Here is an 18148-nt window from a genome sequence, read left to right on the forward strand (position 1 = left end):
ATATTTAACTGCTTGAATAGGACTGTATTACATTAATTCAGCAAGCTTTGTTTGTTTTCCAGGCATTGCTTAATTCTGCTTTGAAGAAAACAAAGGAACAAGTAAAAGATAGGCCATGTAAGTAAACAGAGATCCAGAGCACTGGATTGCAAATTTACTTTACTACTAGGTTTAAAAATTATGTAGTTCCAGAATGCCATGTTTTTACTTTTTTCCAAATGTTACTTTTACTGTCAAATTTTCAAAGATTTTAAATAGGTGTCAAAATTCTGGGATTCACACCTTCATTCAGATAAATCCTTAATATTCTCAAGGAACTAATGGAAGATATCTACTGAAGTTCTGAAATAGTTTAAAACAAACTGTAGCATTTGCATTGTAAAATTGCTAATCTGAACACAAAACTAAATCCAAACTTCTGGACACAGTCACTTGCAAAAATGTACAACCTCATGAAGTCCTCATGATTAATAATCAACAAGCCTAAGTCAATAAAAGCTTTTTCTAGTGATAAAAACTACTTTCAAATTTAACTAAAATCTGCAATGACAGAAAAAAAACCATTTCAGATTTGAACCAGCATAAGCAAAAATTGCCCAGAAGATCTCCCCTCCCAACAGTTTTTGTAGTTAACAAATTACCCAAATTACTGCTCTATCTATTTAAAGATAGCATTATCAACAAATGTTTTCAAAACCACATTCAAGCATGTATACAAGCATGCTTTCAGAAAAATATCCATGTCCTAGGCTTTTCTTTTTTTTTTCACCCCCCGAGGACCACTTTCAACCTGAGATCTTCAAACAAAGAGAGTGCAGTAATCCTACACATGTTTGTACACATGCATAAGAAAAAAGACCATTGTTTCTCAAGCTAAATAAACCACTTCATATACACCCAGCAAAAATGTGAACTACTGGACTGCTTCTTAGTGTTACTTCAGTTGAAACTTCAGTTAAATGTCTGCATCAAGTAACTATTGCATCCAGCTTACATGCAGTAAATACAGAGGCAGGAGGGTGTGCTTGCATCTGGGAAACTCAAAGATCTCTCTCTATATATATATTCAACTAATATAAACGTAGAGCTGCTTTTAACAACAGTGAGCAGAGAACAATGCCAATCCCATAGTCAGGGATGTATATTCAATTTTATAGAATCACAGAATGGTCTGGGTTGGAAGGGACCTTTCAAGGTCTCCTAGTCCAACCCCCCTGCAGTGAGCAGGGACACCTTAAACTAGATCAGGCTGCCCGTCCAACCTGACCTTGAATGCTTCCAGGGATGGGGCTTTACCACCCCTCTGGGCAACCTGTTCCAGTGTCTCACCACCCTCATTGTAAAGAATGTATTCCTTTTACCTAGTCTACATCTACCCTCTTTTACTTTAAAACCATTGCCCCTTGTCCTATCACTACAGGTCCTGCTAAAAAGCCTCTCTCTGTTTTTCTTATAGGCCCCCTTAACATATTGAAAGGCTGCAATAAGGTCTCCTGGAGCCTTCTCCAGGCTGAACAACCCCAACTCTCTCAGTCTTTCTCCACAGGAGAGGTGTTCCAGCCATCTGATCATTTTTGTGGCCCTTCTCTGGACCCACTGCAACAGACCCATGTATTTCTTGTGTTGGGGGCTCCAGAACTGGACACAGTACTCCAGGTGGGGTCTCACCAGAGCAGAGTAGAGGGGCAGAATCCCCTCCCTTGACCTGCTGGCCACGCTTCTCTTGATGCAGCCCAGGATACAGTTATTTGCCTTCTGGGCTGCAAGTGCACATTGCTGGCTCATGTCCAGCTTTTCATCCACCAGGACCTCAAAGTCCTTCTTCACAGGGCTGCTCTCAATCCCTTTATCCTCCAGTCTATATCAATGTTGGGGATTGCCCTGACCCAGGTGCAGGACCTTGCAGTTGGCCTTGTTAAACCTCAGGAGGTTCACATGGGCCTACTTCTCAATTATGTCCAGGTAAACATGGAAACTCATCATGCATATGGTTCAATAGCACGTGCCTGATAAGCTCATCATCAGGAAACAGTATTCAAAGTATTGCACTACATGGTAACAAACTAAAAGTGCCCCCTCACAATCTTTCCTAAAAGGAATCTTCCACCTGCTTTGCCCACAGAAAAATAATTTTTAAAAAAATTATCTGGAAACCAGAAGAGGTTAAAAGAAATAAATTCCACTGCCAGTGTCTCTACAGCAACTTCCCAAGAAGCTAGGGTAAATCCCTGAAGTTTTTAACTAGTTCTCCTCCTACTTTACACGCATCACAGGCTTTAAGAGCACCCGTGTTTGAAGAACAGTGCTCAGAAACAGTACAGCGAATAATAGCAATTTTTTTCCCCAATATTTTCGTATAGTGGTATAGTTGAATTTATTGAAGAGAATGTTATGCATACATGGACATGCTGAAATTTTCATTCCATTTTGAAGCAAAATAAATGGCTGTACTTCAAAATCCCACAGGAATCCACCACTACAGTCAGCCATTGCAATACAACAGTAAGTGTATTTAAAAAAAATAAATAAAAGGACGTTTCAGTATGTGAATTCTCACTTAAGAAGCGTACAGATACACAGAACTCCTGCTGAGCCTCACTCCTGTACAAAGCGTGAATTAGTCTTGTACTACAGATATTTTAAGGATCAGAGGAGTAACAGCTTTGCTTGGCTTCAGGGATTCAAATAGCTCGAACTGAAAAAACTGTACGCCTCTTCAGAGAGTAGAGGTTATGGCCAGTTGCTTCAGGCAGTCCAGAAACACAGCCCCCCCATCCACTTGCATACACAAAGGAACCGCAGACATTCCACTGCATTTATCATCTAGAGAAGAACCTACGCTGAACACAGGATGGGCAGAATTCCTGTACAGAATTATATCATATCAAATTTCACAATTATAATTCATAAGTTTTTTAAGAAAAAAAGGCACTGCAAAGAAAAATATTTTGCCTCTATTTTTAAGCCACACTTTCTTTCTCCTATGTTAAAGGAGGAGAGTGCCCTCTGTTGACTAACGCATAACAGCAAAGGCAGTTACTTCAAACTGGTATTTCTAGAAATATCAGAGGACTGGGAGGGTCCCTTTCAAAATAATGAATGACTCCAGCAGGAAACAGGAATTTTCCTCTGCAAAAATTGCAACTAACTTAAATGGCTGCATTTGTGTGTTGTCCAACCAAGAAGATTGTCTTTCTAAACAATTACCTCACTTCTTGGAAGTAAACTCTGAAAATTAGCTTCAGACTCTTACCCTAGGCATGCAAAGCTACATGATATCCTATCATCTACTTCTTTTGGGTGCTTTAATTAATCTCTTTAAGTCTAGAATAATGAATTGGCAGGACTGAAGTAAGAGGGCAAAATGTAATCTCAGATGAAAAGCTGTTGTTTAGAACAGGGTCACAAAAGAATGAATTTAGCCCCAAGATGTTAAAGATAGCAACCCAACATTATTTTCTCTAGAGAAACCACAGACGTATTATACCGCGGTGATGAGTAACTATTTGAAACATGCCTTGAGGGAGAATTAAAAAAAAAGTATTATGCCATGTGTGACCTAAAAAAGTGATGGTTTCTTCATAAATTAGGTAGAATCTTCTCATTCCTAGAAATGTACTGTATTTCTGCTGGCTCAAATCAGATGCCAAGAAGAGCTTATTTAAAGGACAGCAGAGCACTGCTGACTCCTCTTTCAAGGCTTCAGGTGAAATACCAGTCTCCTGAAACACACTACCAACTTCTATCATCAGGAAGGAGGAAGAAAACACAATAAAACACAAGATCTTTCTTATAAAGAAATAATAGAACCAAGTTTTATTCAAGTAAGAGCTTGAAAAAGCTTCTTCCTTGCTGCCTGGTGTGTGTAAAATTTATTCATAGTGTGATAACCTAATTAATATGCATTTTTAAATGATTAATTTTGCTTACTAATGATTCAGTATTTACAGGGAGAGGTCACAGCAGACTTTTTTAAAACCATTTGGGAAAGCTTATTTATCTGCCAAAGCACAAACAGACTATCCGCCCAAGATAATAGCCAAAATAAGACATGGTCCTTATAAATGTACCATTAGTCATCAAATGAGGGGAAATAGGTTTTTGGAGGGTCTTGTTTGTTCGTTTGCTTGCAGTATGTTTTTAGTAATCTAAATGGTTTATAAAAGCCCATGTTTTCAGTAGGAGTTAAATCTATGTGAAGGAAAGCAAAACTGAGGACTTTTTGGAATGAATTTTGATTAAACTGTATCCTGAAGAAGTTTCTGGGAACTGACTAACATGGGCAGAAAAGTGACAACACAGTCTATTGAGAAAAACAGTGTATCTTCCTTATTAGTACAGTAAGATTTCCATATTCAGTCCCCTAATCCTGCTGTGCAATATACTCTGGAGATTCTCCAGGACACAGCAAGGAGAGGAAGATCTAGGGACAAAGTTAACAGTAGTATACTGACATATCACATTCAAGCCTCCTGGAGTCCATAGGTTCTCCTTAGCCACAAATTTCCATATCGACCCCCTTAATATTTTTTCCCCAGGCACTTTCACAGAAAATCTTCACAACAAATTTATCAAGTTAATTAGGGAAGCTGTTGGTAGAGAAAACAAAGGCTGTTTGTGTTACATTCTGCTATCCAGAAGGGCCTTATCTACCCTGATCACAAGTACTATCAGAACAGGCAACTACTTAGGAAATCAGCACGTAGCCAACACACACACAAACATTTTGAATTGGAATTACACTATTAACACAAATGCTGGTATTAAGACTGAACTACACGGTTACAAAAAATAGTCTGTAATTAATCTTTAAAACCGAAGATACCATAAATTCACCTTAAGAAACAAGAAAGGATTTTGTTGAAAAAGCCAATGCACTATTGCCCTGGCCAAGTACCAACTTACGTTATCATCAACACTTCTGTTTTCTTCAGAGGGCTTTAAACTCCCTCTCAGTATGAAAATGCTCCCTGATTTCTTTTTGGAAAGAGTAAGTTTTTAAATTCAGACTTCTGGCCTAAAATGAAGCACAAACTGGATTAATGTGAGTAAAATTTAGTTTCACTGGACAACTGTAGTACTTTGATTTCATGTAATCACCCCACCGACAGAACACATCTCAGACCAGGAACACTTCCGCATGTATGTAGGTAGGCCAGGACATTATTAACCAAATTAAAGAGAGCACACCTGGAGGGGAGGAATTAGAAGAAGCTTTACACTGATTTAGTGATTTGGCAGCCACCCAACACTTTCTCTGGAAGCCCTGATCACTGTATCTTCTGCAAAAGCACCACAGCCCCACAGTCACTCTGTGCAACGATGGTTAGTGCCGCAGTCAGCACCTGGCAGTCTGTGCACTTGGGCACGCCACCACTGGTGTCCTTAAACCGCCTCTGCAGTCTAACGTGCAAACAGTAGGAGACTTGTGTGAGATGAGACACTCCTGCTTAATCGAGATGATCACACATGCTACTTGGAAATGTTATCAGAAGAGGGTAAAATTTCAAAAGGCTGGAAAATTGGAGAACACATAGTAAAGACGTGGCTCTGACACTTCCCTTGTATGTTGGTGCACTTTCCCTCACACTATTGTTTTTATGCTCTAAGTAATACGTAGTTTCAAATGACTGATTTAAATGACAGATTTAGTTAAAAAGGTCAAGACTGCGCAGACAGAAGGGACCTTTAACAATTCATGCTAACCCTGTAGATATGGAATGTCCCTTATAAAAAAGTATGAATTTTACGATCAAAATACAATCATATACGGGTTCAGATATGAACATAACAGTGTTGGAGTACCTCCTACTCTATAGGAGCACTCTCAGTTGCAATCTCTGTCATGCCGTCAAAATTGGTTTTGACTAAAATCCACTGGCTGTGGATTATAACGGATTTACAGTAGCTGAATAATTTACTGTCCCAGTATCACACTGATGAATTATTTTCAACTTTATAATGAAATTTAAAAAATCATTTAATGGAACGCTAGTAAATTCACATTACAGTTCAAAGAAAATAATAAACTTGCCCTTCTTTGTGGCACAGGACAAAGGAGGCCCAGAACCCAGGCCTTCCAGGGATTTCAGTGCTGTTTCCCCTGCCTCTTCTTCCTTTCAGAAATTTCCTTTTATAGCACAGTAGCTGCTGTAGCTGTTAAACTCCTGCACACTGAACTGCTTTAAATTTTAGAATATGGCTTTAACAAACCCCCGCCCCAAAAAAACCCAAACCCACTCCACAACTTAGAAAATAGTCTATCAAATTCTGCTGTAAGATTTTTCTGCAGTAATCAGTCCTTTTCTTCTTTGATCACAAATTGCAAATAGTTCTCCTTATCATTTCCAGAATTCAGTTCCTCACAATACAGAAGTATCGTCCTTAGTTAGGGGCTCTATGACAGAGAAAGCTATCAGTACATCCAGAGGCCCCAGTAATTCACCACCAGGAGAAGTATTTATCTAAAGGCAAATTTGGATTAGCAATCACATTTACCTTTCACAAACCACTAATCATAGAGCAGCAAAATCATTCCATTCTATAAGGGAAAAAAAGTAAGATACTAGTTTGAGGTCAGCAAGTCTTTCGCTCTTTGTAGGTCACCCTCTTTTCAATTTAAGCAGTAAAAAGCCAGAAATGTTTGCAGTGTTTCCTCCTGAGAGTCAGCACATGACTCAAGTATAACGGAGAGAAAAAACCACATAATGAACAAAACAGTTTGGATAAGAACAGCAGGCTCTGCCTGTGCACACTTCTGTGGCTGCTGCTTTGCAGAAGCTGTCCCAGCCTCCTGCACCACAGTGTCACAGGTACTGTATAGCGCTGAGAGGGTCACAAATACTGCTTCAGCTCCGACAGGCACGCTATGTGCACACCATTTGGAAAACATGTTAGTGAGGAAAAAAAGTTAACCAAGTTTGTTAAAATGCAGGCTCCTGAAGGGGAAACAGAAGTTCAATTAGAAATCATATTATGATCTCACAAAGGCCACAGGTTTGACAAGAAGCGTCATCAAATTAAAGCAAACACACATTTGTGGTTGGCATCTCAATGCTTTCAGACATGTCACTGTTTGTTCTTCTCACATATAATTGATTATTTTAATGGGAATCCACAATTTTTGTCTGTAAGTCTTGATACGTCATACATACTGTACTTCCCTGCACTCCACTGATATAATTGTTAGGGGGAAAAAAAAAAAAAAAGGTGACTGATTTTTATCAACCTCAAAATGTACCCAACCTTCTTCACCTCTACAAGTGACAGGATCAATAGCATTGTCTTCAGCCTGGCACTAATACTTCCACAGCAAGAAAGAAATGAGAAAAGGAAAAAAAAAAATAGAGAGGGAATAAACAACAAAAAAGAATTCTCCTTTTAAATTGTTGAGCAACCTCATCTCTCTACGGAAATCTAAAAGAGAATAACTCCTGTAGTCTGTACTGAACGAGCACTGCAGAAGTCACTATCCCTACATGAACCAGATAAATCAGGTAAACTCCATCAGGGTTTTATAAAGGTCTGAAAGTTCTGTTGTTCTCCTTGCCTTGTCCTGGTATCAGACCATACTGGAAATCTAACCACAACATATATTAGATGAATGATGATAAGTGGTTTGAAAGGCTGTGTTGCCTAATTACAGGTTTCATATAATAAAAATGCACTGTAATCCTTCTGTGAGGGTTACTGTGAATTCACTGGCACTAATTTACAACAAATCTAGTTTTGTTACTACAAAGTACAGCTACTGAGCACATTTTCCTGTTGCATGTGCCACCATTAAAAAAAAAAAAAAAAGTGATGGCAACAAGAAGGAAGAGATGGTAAACGAAATGGCATCTTTAGACTATATCCTGTGGGCAGTGCCATCTCCTGCTGTCCTATGATTACAATTATAACAGGAAGGCTGTATACCCTGAAGCCAAGGGAAGTATTAAAAACATTCCCAGAACAATATTTCAGAAGCATATCTGAACTGATGCTGCCACACTGGTCCCCCCACTTTTATGGGTGAGGTAAAGAATTTGTTATTTAATAAAAATAACTGAGAAACACAGCTCTATCCATACCGCTACAGATTTTTTATTATTATTACTCATAGTAAAGGCACCACCATATTGGCTGTTTTAATATATAACCCTGGCAGCACCACATTGCAGGTAAGTCCAGTTTCAGCATTAAAAGTTCAAATGATGTACTGACAGCATTCACACCAACACAGAAACTTAACTGCTGAATCTCAAAGACTGCTAAGGGTTCATAACCCTGGAAAAACTGAAGACAGATGGCATAAGTAGCCCTTTTCATCAAGAGGTCTTGCCCAGATTAACACTGGTCTTTCTCTGCAACATGAGTAAACAAAGATGTTGGAACAAGCAACAAGTAGAACAAGTATTCTGGGAGAAACCAAATTACTCATCCAAGTGTCATGGTGGCAGCCTGCCATGAGTTTGTGAGCTATACACAAATGGCATCAAACAAAGCAGGAGACAGCTGCTTTAGACAACAGAAGAAGTTGGGCATGCCTATACATTCTACACTTTCATAATTAAATTGTGAATTGCTTTTGCAGAATACCAGAGATTGAATTTGACTGTGGACTATATTTGGTAATCCCTGAAGTACACTGCCTGAGTCAGGCTGCCAAAGAAAAGCTGAAACTGAAGAACCTGGTGAGGTTAATAACCGTAGAAAAGAAACCAGGAAGCAGGCTGATAGACGAAAAGTTAATTTATGAATGAGAATAAATGTTCCGTCTCCCATTCTTGCTTCCATTGCCTTTAGATGGCCTTTCTACGAAGGCTGAAACCAACTCTAAACCAAAAGTAACATCACCATTACAGTTCCCATCTTAACACTAACTTAAAACTTGGACAATGATACTGCACACATTAAATCTTTCCTTTTTACACTAAACAAATAGGTTTACTTAGTTCTAAATAAAAAACACTTGCCAAAGAAATGATAAACATTCAATTCAGCTGATCCTCAAGACATAAGCATTATCAGTCTGGTTACGCAGTCATATGCTAACATCACACACAGAAATACAACTCAGTATGACCTAAAAGTCCTTTTAGAAACATTTTAAACAAAATTACTACAGCATTATATTTTACTGAAAGGTAGTTAAGATCTACACCAATTCTAATTAGTCACTGTGTTCAGTACACTGCAGGTAACAAAATGGTTTTAACCTCTGTTCAAGCTACAATGTTGTGGAATATTTTCCAAATTTAAAACAGGCTGATATTTCTGTGTTTGTATAAATCTTAATTCCTCATTTTCAGAAGTCACATGTCATGAAAATAACTTCCCCTGGATGCCATTTACGTGAATGAGGCTTGATATGTTTTTTGATACAATCTGTATCATCAAAGTCAGTACTGCACCACTGCCCCTGGAAGAGAAAACAAGGCCTTAGGAAGCACTGAATGTAGAGGAAGAGAACAGACATAAAGAAAAGCAGAAGACTAACACTTAACACTGAGAATAAATGCCAGATACAGCTTATGTGCTTCACTACTTTAAAATGGTGTATCTGGAAATACTTCAAAACCCTTAGCACAAATGAAAACTTGGAGCTACACTGGAAAACAGCAAAGACAGGAACTGGTGTGCAAAAGGACCTAGGACATTTATAAAGTACCTCACATCTCAATATGTGCACCACAGTATCGCCAAAAGGAAGACAGAAACAGCTCCAGTGACTTGAAGCAGGACCCTGAAGTCATTTATTGATTTATCAGAAATACGCACATTTACATTCTGAAGAGGATGACTAGAAAAAAAAATAATGAAAGGAGGAAAAAAGAACTAAGTAAAAGCTTTTGAGATAAAAATTGCTTTCCTTGATATCATGTTAAATGGGTGAAAGGGCATTCTCCATCCTGTAACCAGAATTTATGATTTCACTATTCTGATCTACATAAAAAAAAGTCTTTAGTTAAAATCTGAAATTAATGATCATACATTCAGAATAGATCACCTTGCCTGTATCACAGTTACCCTGGAGATTAATGTCTAAGCTATCATTAATTCTATTCAGCTGGCAAAAAGAAGACTTTGCCATAAAAATCTACCAAGAAAACATACAGAATTGTGTTAATGCAGTGGTAGGCTGCTGGAGGAAGACCCTTCTGGCTACTCTGGAGCCAGACAGAAATCTTCTGAAATCAGACAAACTGCCAAAACTGAAAGCTGTAGGAAAAAAACCCCATTAATTCATCATTCATGTACCTTTCACCACTGAACTGGTGAAACAGTATTGTTCATATTTTTCACTCACACTGTGCTCCTGTTAGTTTTTTCCTCAGGACAACCATTGCTTCTATATTTATTTTCATCCCATATTAAGCACTTAAAACTTATCCACACATACATGAACAATTGTAGATGTATAGCTCTGATTAACACACTGTAATTTTTAACTGTTTTCTTTGTTGAAGATTTTGTGGATAGGATGATAAATTTGTTCCTCTTTCTGGGGAAAAACCAAACCAAAACAAAACCAACAAACCCCAACCTTCACTTGTCACTGCACTGCAAAATTAACACTCCTTCACTTTCTGTTGGAACACAGTTTTAAAACAAGACATTTAAGCCTCTATTTCCTTTCAAGATGTGAAACTCTTCTGCGTTCTTTCAGAAAGCTTGGAAGCCACCTTGCTTTTATGGTCCTGAACGCAGGCTTATCATATTAAAAAGAGGGGAAAAAAAAAGAAAAAAAGAAGAAAAAACCTTATATGGGAATAGCCACTTTCTTTTCTGGGCTAAGAAATGGAGATTTAAATTGAGCTCATTCTTTGGCAGTATGAGAGTTTTTACTGACTCACAAGCTTTGCTGAATTCCAAATCTGCATGCATTTATCATGCAGTTCTTGAGGAATGGGGTTTGAAGTAATTGCTTTGAGTTTCTCTCAGATATATTATACAGGCTAGTTTATATCACAGCTATAGCTTAATTTAATTGCTATGTTTGTTGCAGTTATACTCACTGATTAATTCTTATATGAATTTACGCTATTGCTTATGGAACATATTTCATTTTTCTAATAATTTCTTTTATTTCTGTGCACGTTTTTGTGAACAGTGAGAAATACAGTACTGGAACATATTTTTTGATAAAACTATTTTAAGTGTAAACTAAGTGGTTTCTATCTTTTTCTTCCACTTCAAAAGATTTCTTTCAGTATTACAGCACATTTTAGGTTCCACGCACTACAAAAACCAATGGCTTCCCCATACGTAAATACATAAACACTCCGGAGAATTAACTAAAGCACAGACACACTCATCATTCAGTAAACAATCCTTCATTCAGATGGGCCTAATTCACTTTGGAAACTAGGTCTGCCCTTAGAAGTTACCAAGGGATTAAAAAAAAAAAAAAAAAAAGGCTGTATTAGAATGGAGACTTGGCTTGTATCTGGACCTCCCGCCCCCAAGCTCATCTGCGAGCTCTGCCCTAGTTTGAACCCTGACTGTGGGGCATTTGAGTTGTTCACAGATAACATGTGTTAATGGAGACTCATTAGCTATAATTTTCTCAATTACTTGTCCCAGGAATGAGAGATTGGAAAAGCCTTCTGGGTGATTCTTGGCCTCTTAAGGATACTGTGGTCTACTGCAATTTTCAAGGTGCTAGATTGATTTCTCTAGAGAAGCACTTTACACTAAATGTTCATGAGTTTGTAGCTAAATTAGGTCACTCAGATTTATAACTCACAGGACTAAAAGTACTCCTGAGTCAGATTCCCCACAAGGAGAATCAACCATTCAGGAGGCCACAGGTAGGCAGCTTGCAAGTAGAGGGGACCAACAGCACAAAGCACCTCAAACTCTGTTTCCCTGCGGAATATAATAGGAGGAGTGGGAAAACAGGAATATTTGGTGTATTGTGAGCCCCTGCGGTCACCTCCATGGCAGCAATCTTTGCCCACCCAAAGACAATGGAGAAAGAAAGATGCAAAAATGACTGTACAGAACACCAATGAGCCAAACACTACAAAACCTGTGTGGTGTCCGTATTCTTCATTTGGTTTTGCTTATGAGATATCTGCTAGAAATGCTTCCCTCAAATGGCAATAGGAAAAAACCCCACAGATTTTTTCTAGAAAAGTAACCAGGCTGCTTACGTTGTAAAATGCTTTAACAGTATTTCAGCACAGACTGAAATGTATTTGTCCTGGCTTTTGCTAGGATAGAGTTAATTTTCTTCTTAGTAGCTAGAAAGCACTGTGTTTTGGTTTCAGTGAGGATTGTTATGAGAAGAAATGTTGATAACTACAAGGACACTGTGCTTGGGCAGTTTCAAAGAAGAGGGGACTGGAAGGGAGGGGTGCAGCAGAAAAGTGTAGTAGTCAGTAAAAGCCAGAATTGACAGTTGGATATGCCAACAAGATATTCCATATCATGTCACATCATGTTTAGTATATTAACTGGGGCTGACTGGAAAAGGGGATGGATTCTCTGAGGAATCGTTGGGGTTCGCTTTTCCAGGATTGCAGTTTCAGGTTCAGGGTTCCTTTTCGCTCCTCCGGGATCGTTATCAGTGGGTGGTGAGTTCTTATCTCAACTTACAAGTCTCCTCACCTTTACCCCTCCAATACTCCCCCCTGCCCTGATTCCGCGGGCAGGGGGGGATGGGTGCTGTCTGCAAGTGGCTGTGTCTTGTTTGGTTGCCAGCTAAGTTAAACTAACACAGTCTTAGAAACGCACAATCCTTAGCCAAATTTCATATATGTTCTTATTTCCAATACGTAAACTACAATAATATCTGTATTAAGATTTACCACACTTCCCTTTTTGTATGTATAATATAAAGTCACCTTCTAAAGCCAATCAAGGCTGAAGACCTGTATAAATCAATCTCAGTTACCATCCTTGCCATTTTCTAAAGTGAGATCTGTTTTACATCGATATTGCTCCTACTTCACTAAACAAGTTTGGTATTTATTTCACTTCTGAAATCTGAACATTCATTTTTGACAAACTGAAATCTTTAAATGGAGATTTGTTGCATTAGTTTTATTAGAAGATTACAGCATAAATTATAGTTCAATAGAATGGTTAGAAACAAAATATACTTATTTCAGACAAACTTTTTCGTTTTTTTTAAATCAGTATGAGTCTTGAATTGTAACTCTCTCTTCCAGATATTATTGAAGGAAATGAAGTAGATGTGTTTCTGGGATCTCTTAAAAAATTCTGCAACTGAAACAGATCCTGTCCCTATATATGCCATAAATATCTTTTATGGTACATTACAAAATAAATAAAGAGGAAGATTAAGTAATTTGTGGCTTTCTGTAACCATTCAGCAGTATTTAGATTTGATCATATATGTGTATCTTACCAAAATACAGTTGAAAAACATCTCCAAAACATAGACACTGATGGAGGAGTTCAGGAGTCTCTCCACCCCAGTTTGATTTTTCTGACACTGTTTCTTTCCTTATCAGGTAAGCCCTATTTTGTGAGATCCAAATATATTTTTAAATATTTTCAAGAGAGGGCATACTAGCCCTATAATAAAACTTCTAAATGGAAGCATAATCAACTCTGGAACTACCTTCCTAAAAAGCAACCTTTTGGTGGCCACAGTGATGACTTTCACCACATTACCAATTACATCAGACAGTTAAGTCACTGTGGCCTGGTTTGGCTGGAAGAAATAGTGCAATACTGTTTATATGCATTACAACATCTGTAATGCAGGAAACATTGTTAGTGTGACAATGAAAGTAAACGGCAAAATAGAAAAATAAATTTAAAAACTAAAAGGTTTATTTTAACTGAGAAGTTGCAATTCTATTTAAATATCTTTGGGCAATTAAAAAAAATATTCTCACTGTGCTGAAGTACAGTATTTTAGAAAATAAAAAAAAATTCCTTCCAAAACTTGCTAAGTATTAAGTTATCTTATGAATAACCTGTAACCTGTAATTGTTAAAATGCAGAGTCCAACTGACCTGAATCAGTGTAGACTCACTGAAATGACTGCGGATTTGTCAGGATTTTCCAACTTTCACCAGCCTCTTACTCAAAATATTTCCTTACATCATCAAATAAGCACCACCTTTTGATGAATATTACCCCGGCCAGTAAATGGCAGACATACCAATGGTACAAATTCAGGATCTCTGCTGTCAAATGGATTTTCAGTGGTCATACTAATTCTGTAGGTATGAAATATCTACCATGTTATCCGAAACTAAAAGTTAAAGCAAGGTCATTATATACCAAGCAAATCTTTCCATTAAAGGCGATTTACTCTGCTATTGACCTATATAAATTTTTGCTACATATGAAATACATGCCAATTAAGACATTGGTCTTCAACACAGTTAATATTTACGCTTGACTTCACGTTAGGTCATCAAAATCTTTACGTAATCCACAAAAATGGATTCTGAATTAACTTTATGAAACAATTAAATCAGGGTAAGACATAAAGTTAGAGGGGAAAACAAATTTTTAGCCTCACCTTGGATAGAATACGAAGACAAACAAACACTAAGAAAATATAAAAAAGGATGTATTCTTTCAACATGACTTCAGCAGTATATTGCTTCACAGAAATAAAACATTTTAAAGATTTAAAAAGGTTTTTTTTTTCCTAGGGAAAATACAAAATACGTAGAAAAGAGTAAAACATATGAAACTACTTGTTAAAAGAGTTGTATTAAACTTCTTAAAGACTAAGAAAGTGTTAAGTATAATTTAAATGGTAAACAGAAAAATATACTTGCTTTTTCATAAAATATTAAGAGAATAAGCATACAGTAGTGTCAGTTTTGCTTCTCAGCATATATCTAAAGCAAGAGAAAGTAAAAAACGTTGACACTAGAAATCACTGCTACTCTTGGATCCATAAATTAGAAGGACAACAGCCACTCAGCTCAGAAATAGCAAATCAATAGAGATCAAATGTTATATGCAAATAATGAGAAAACCATACTGTAGAAAAAAAGATCTGGGAAAGGAACATGCTATGTCCATTTATGTTGACTGCAATGTGCTTAGTACAGCTATGAGGATCACATGTAAATTTAGCCTCCAGTTTACTGGAACTATAAATGCTGAACACTACTACAAAACAATGTAAATTCATTCAAATTACACATCCGTTATATTCTGCAGGGCTGCAATACAGTAGTAAGAATTTCAAACCACTAAAAACCAATTATGGTTTCATGGATGGCATCATCTTAAGAGAACACACAACCCAGTTTTTCACATATTTCTCAAATTTCACATATCAAATTTTTTTAAAGATTATCTGTCTGCAAATTTGTGGAGAAGGTTATTTCTCCAGCTCCACATCTCTAGTCATACGCAGTTTAAAATCATTGAAAGAGGACATATACAGTGCTCTGAGATAATTGTATCTAAGCTTCAGTTTTCAGTATCATTAACAGTTCAATTTAAATTAAAATAATGAATTAAGTTATCTATTCTTTTTACTTCGTATTTTAAGTTATTTCACTAAGAGAACAGTAAGAATCAGCAGGGAGTTTTCTTCATCCTGGTCTGTTTCAATTACATTTTTTTCCTCTCAAAAAAAGGCAGATGTCCAAAGGCTAACAACTCCCAGAGGTACACATAATTCTCTGTTTTAATGGAAAGCAAAAATGAAATAACTCAGAACTATTGTACAGTCACTTGTATAGTAAGGCTTTATGATACTGCTCATCTAATGCATTTGGAGAAATATTAAATACAGGCAGACAGAAAAAGGAAGGCTCTTCACTACTTCACAAGACAAAACTGCAGGTGGATAAAGAAAAATTTACAGAATCAAGTTTTCAAACAGCCACAACTTCTTCGTACATAGTAAGCTAGGACACACATTCTCAGAGGGAAGCTAAAGGAAATAACATCAATTTGGACTTCCTTACATAACTACTTGCATACTTCTCAGCTTATTCTACCAGTAGTTTTGTGCTCCTGCATAACTCATCAACTCACTTTGAAGAACTCTTTACATAGGAGATGCAATTAAAATGAGAAATGTAAACAAAACAAAGCAGTTTTTCTACCCTAGACTATATATGACATTATGGAGAAGTTTGATAATTAATAACTAAAAGTCCCATTCAAGGAGCTAAACTCTTCCCTACTTCCCTGCAACCCAGTAAGAAAAGTGCTCCCAGTGAATTACTTTCTGGTTTTCTGAGCTAGACAATCAGCAAGATTATCAGAAGAGAAAAATAATTTTCATAGAAGAAGGTGTATTTCATCTTCTGAGTAGGGATGTTCTTGTATGCATGTCCAGCCTGGACTTCACACCAGTAAAACTTTGAAGTGAGGACACAAGTTTGACAGAAGGTTTATATCTTAAGGAAAGAGAATGGAAAGGGGAAAAAAAAGGCAGAGAAAAAATGGCTTGAAAAAGAGCTGCTTGAGAACTTGAGGCACAAAAAGGTGCCAGTTCTGGTTAGCATTATATATAATTAGATGACTTTCCATTTGACCTCCTTTTAGATCAATCTGTGATTGACGAAGGTCTTCCCCTCATCCTCCCTCCAAACTTATCTGCAAATAACACAAAATAAATCTGCTAGCCTGGGTAAGGGGCAGAAAAAAACCTCAAACAACAAAATCCAACCAAAACGACCAGGAAAGATAGAGAATGGAATTAAAGAATCAGACAAAGATAGTAATTTCATTATAATTAAGGCAGAAACAAACTTTCCAATAGCTTCATCAACACAAGAAAAGTTGCACAAAATTTCCTTTAAAAATTTTTTTTCAACTGTAATCTGACAGATGTTTCTTTGGGAGATACTGAAGTTTTCAGATGAAATAATTAATTATATCAACATTTATTTTCTGTAAACTTTCAATAAACAGTTGATACAACTTAGAGTTAATGAGTTGTCTCAAATGCATTAGGTAACATCGGGAAGGGAAGATTTAATTTCCTGATACAGAAAGCTTCCACATAAATTATCTTTCCCATAGAGTTCTTGGGGTCCTACAGCTGACATTATATTGCCTGAACAGTCCCACAGAGGACATTCTGAATTCCACCCAGGCCCAGTGGGAAGGCTCCGACAGACAAACTGCCGTCACATGTGAACAAAAGTAAAAATAACAACGAAAAAGGGTTAAGTGAAAGCAAAGCAAAGAATCGCCATGAAGCATTCGAGACCTTCAGGAAGGAAGGTAACCAGGAGGACATTTGGGGCAGGAGGGTAAATGGGGCTCTTTTTAGAATTACCAGATTACAGTGTCAAATTTGTCTCATGATCCATGAGGGCTGCTAAAGAAAATTTCTTAATAAATTAGGGGAGGGGGGCTTTGCAGCATGCAAAGGAATGGAGCTTTTTAAAAATCTGTTTTTTTCCAGTATCTGCGCATTATCTAACGGAAGAAATATCTAGGCTACAAGTGATTTTTCCAGCTAACTTAGGAATTCAAATCTATTCTTTCATTTGTTAAAAAAATTCTTTTTAAAAGAAGCATTAAAAATATCTTCCTGAGTGATAATGAAATATGGTACCACTGCCCCAAGTAATGACAGCAAACACAAAGCTATCTTTATCCCATCAAGATTCTGAAATTAGACAAGTTATCTCAGCAAAATTAAGTTTGTTAATGGTCTGTAACACAGTAACATTACATCTAAGTAATCTGATCCTACAACAAATCACTCCAAATAGACCAACCAACCAGGAAAAAGAAGGGTATCTAAATATCTTCACCACGCAGTTATCAAAACAGCCAACAGATCCATTTCCTCAAACCTATGAAGCTGCAGAATTCCTGTTCATCCACTGTGTATCTTTGAAGACAGACATAACTAGAACTAATAGTACTCAAGAATGTGTACAACACAATTACAAAAACATGTAATGTTTTTGTCACCATTTGTCACCAAATGTCATCATTTTATATGTACAGCTACAGGTGCTGCAACAGCATTAGCTCACTTGCAGGAAAAATGGTGTAAATTTTAAACTGTGCTAGTGATGTTAACTTCTTCAAATGGAAGGGAAAAAAAGGTTCGTCATGTAATATCCTGGCCAACACTTCTGTTTAATGAGAAAGTAACAATAAAACCAACATGCAGTTTCCCTGTTTACAGCTTTTACTTTAAAAAGTACCTAAAACTTAACTAAAGCTCAGCAAAAAGGGG

The sequence above is a fragment of the Antrostomus carolinensis genome, unplaced genomic scaffold (genome assembly GCF_000700745.2).
Source record: "Antrostomus carolinensis isolate BGI_N321 unplaced genomic scaffold, ASM70074v2 scaffold11899, whole genome shotgun sequence".
NCBI classification, from domain to species: Eukaryota; Metazoa; Chordata; class Aves; order Caprimulgiformes; family Caprimulgidae; genus Antrostomus; species Antrostomus carolinensis.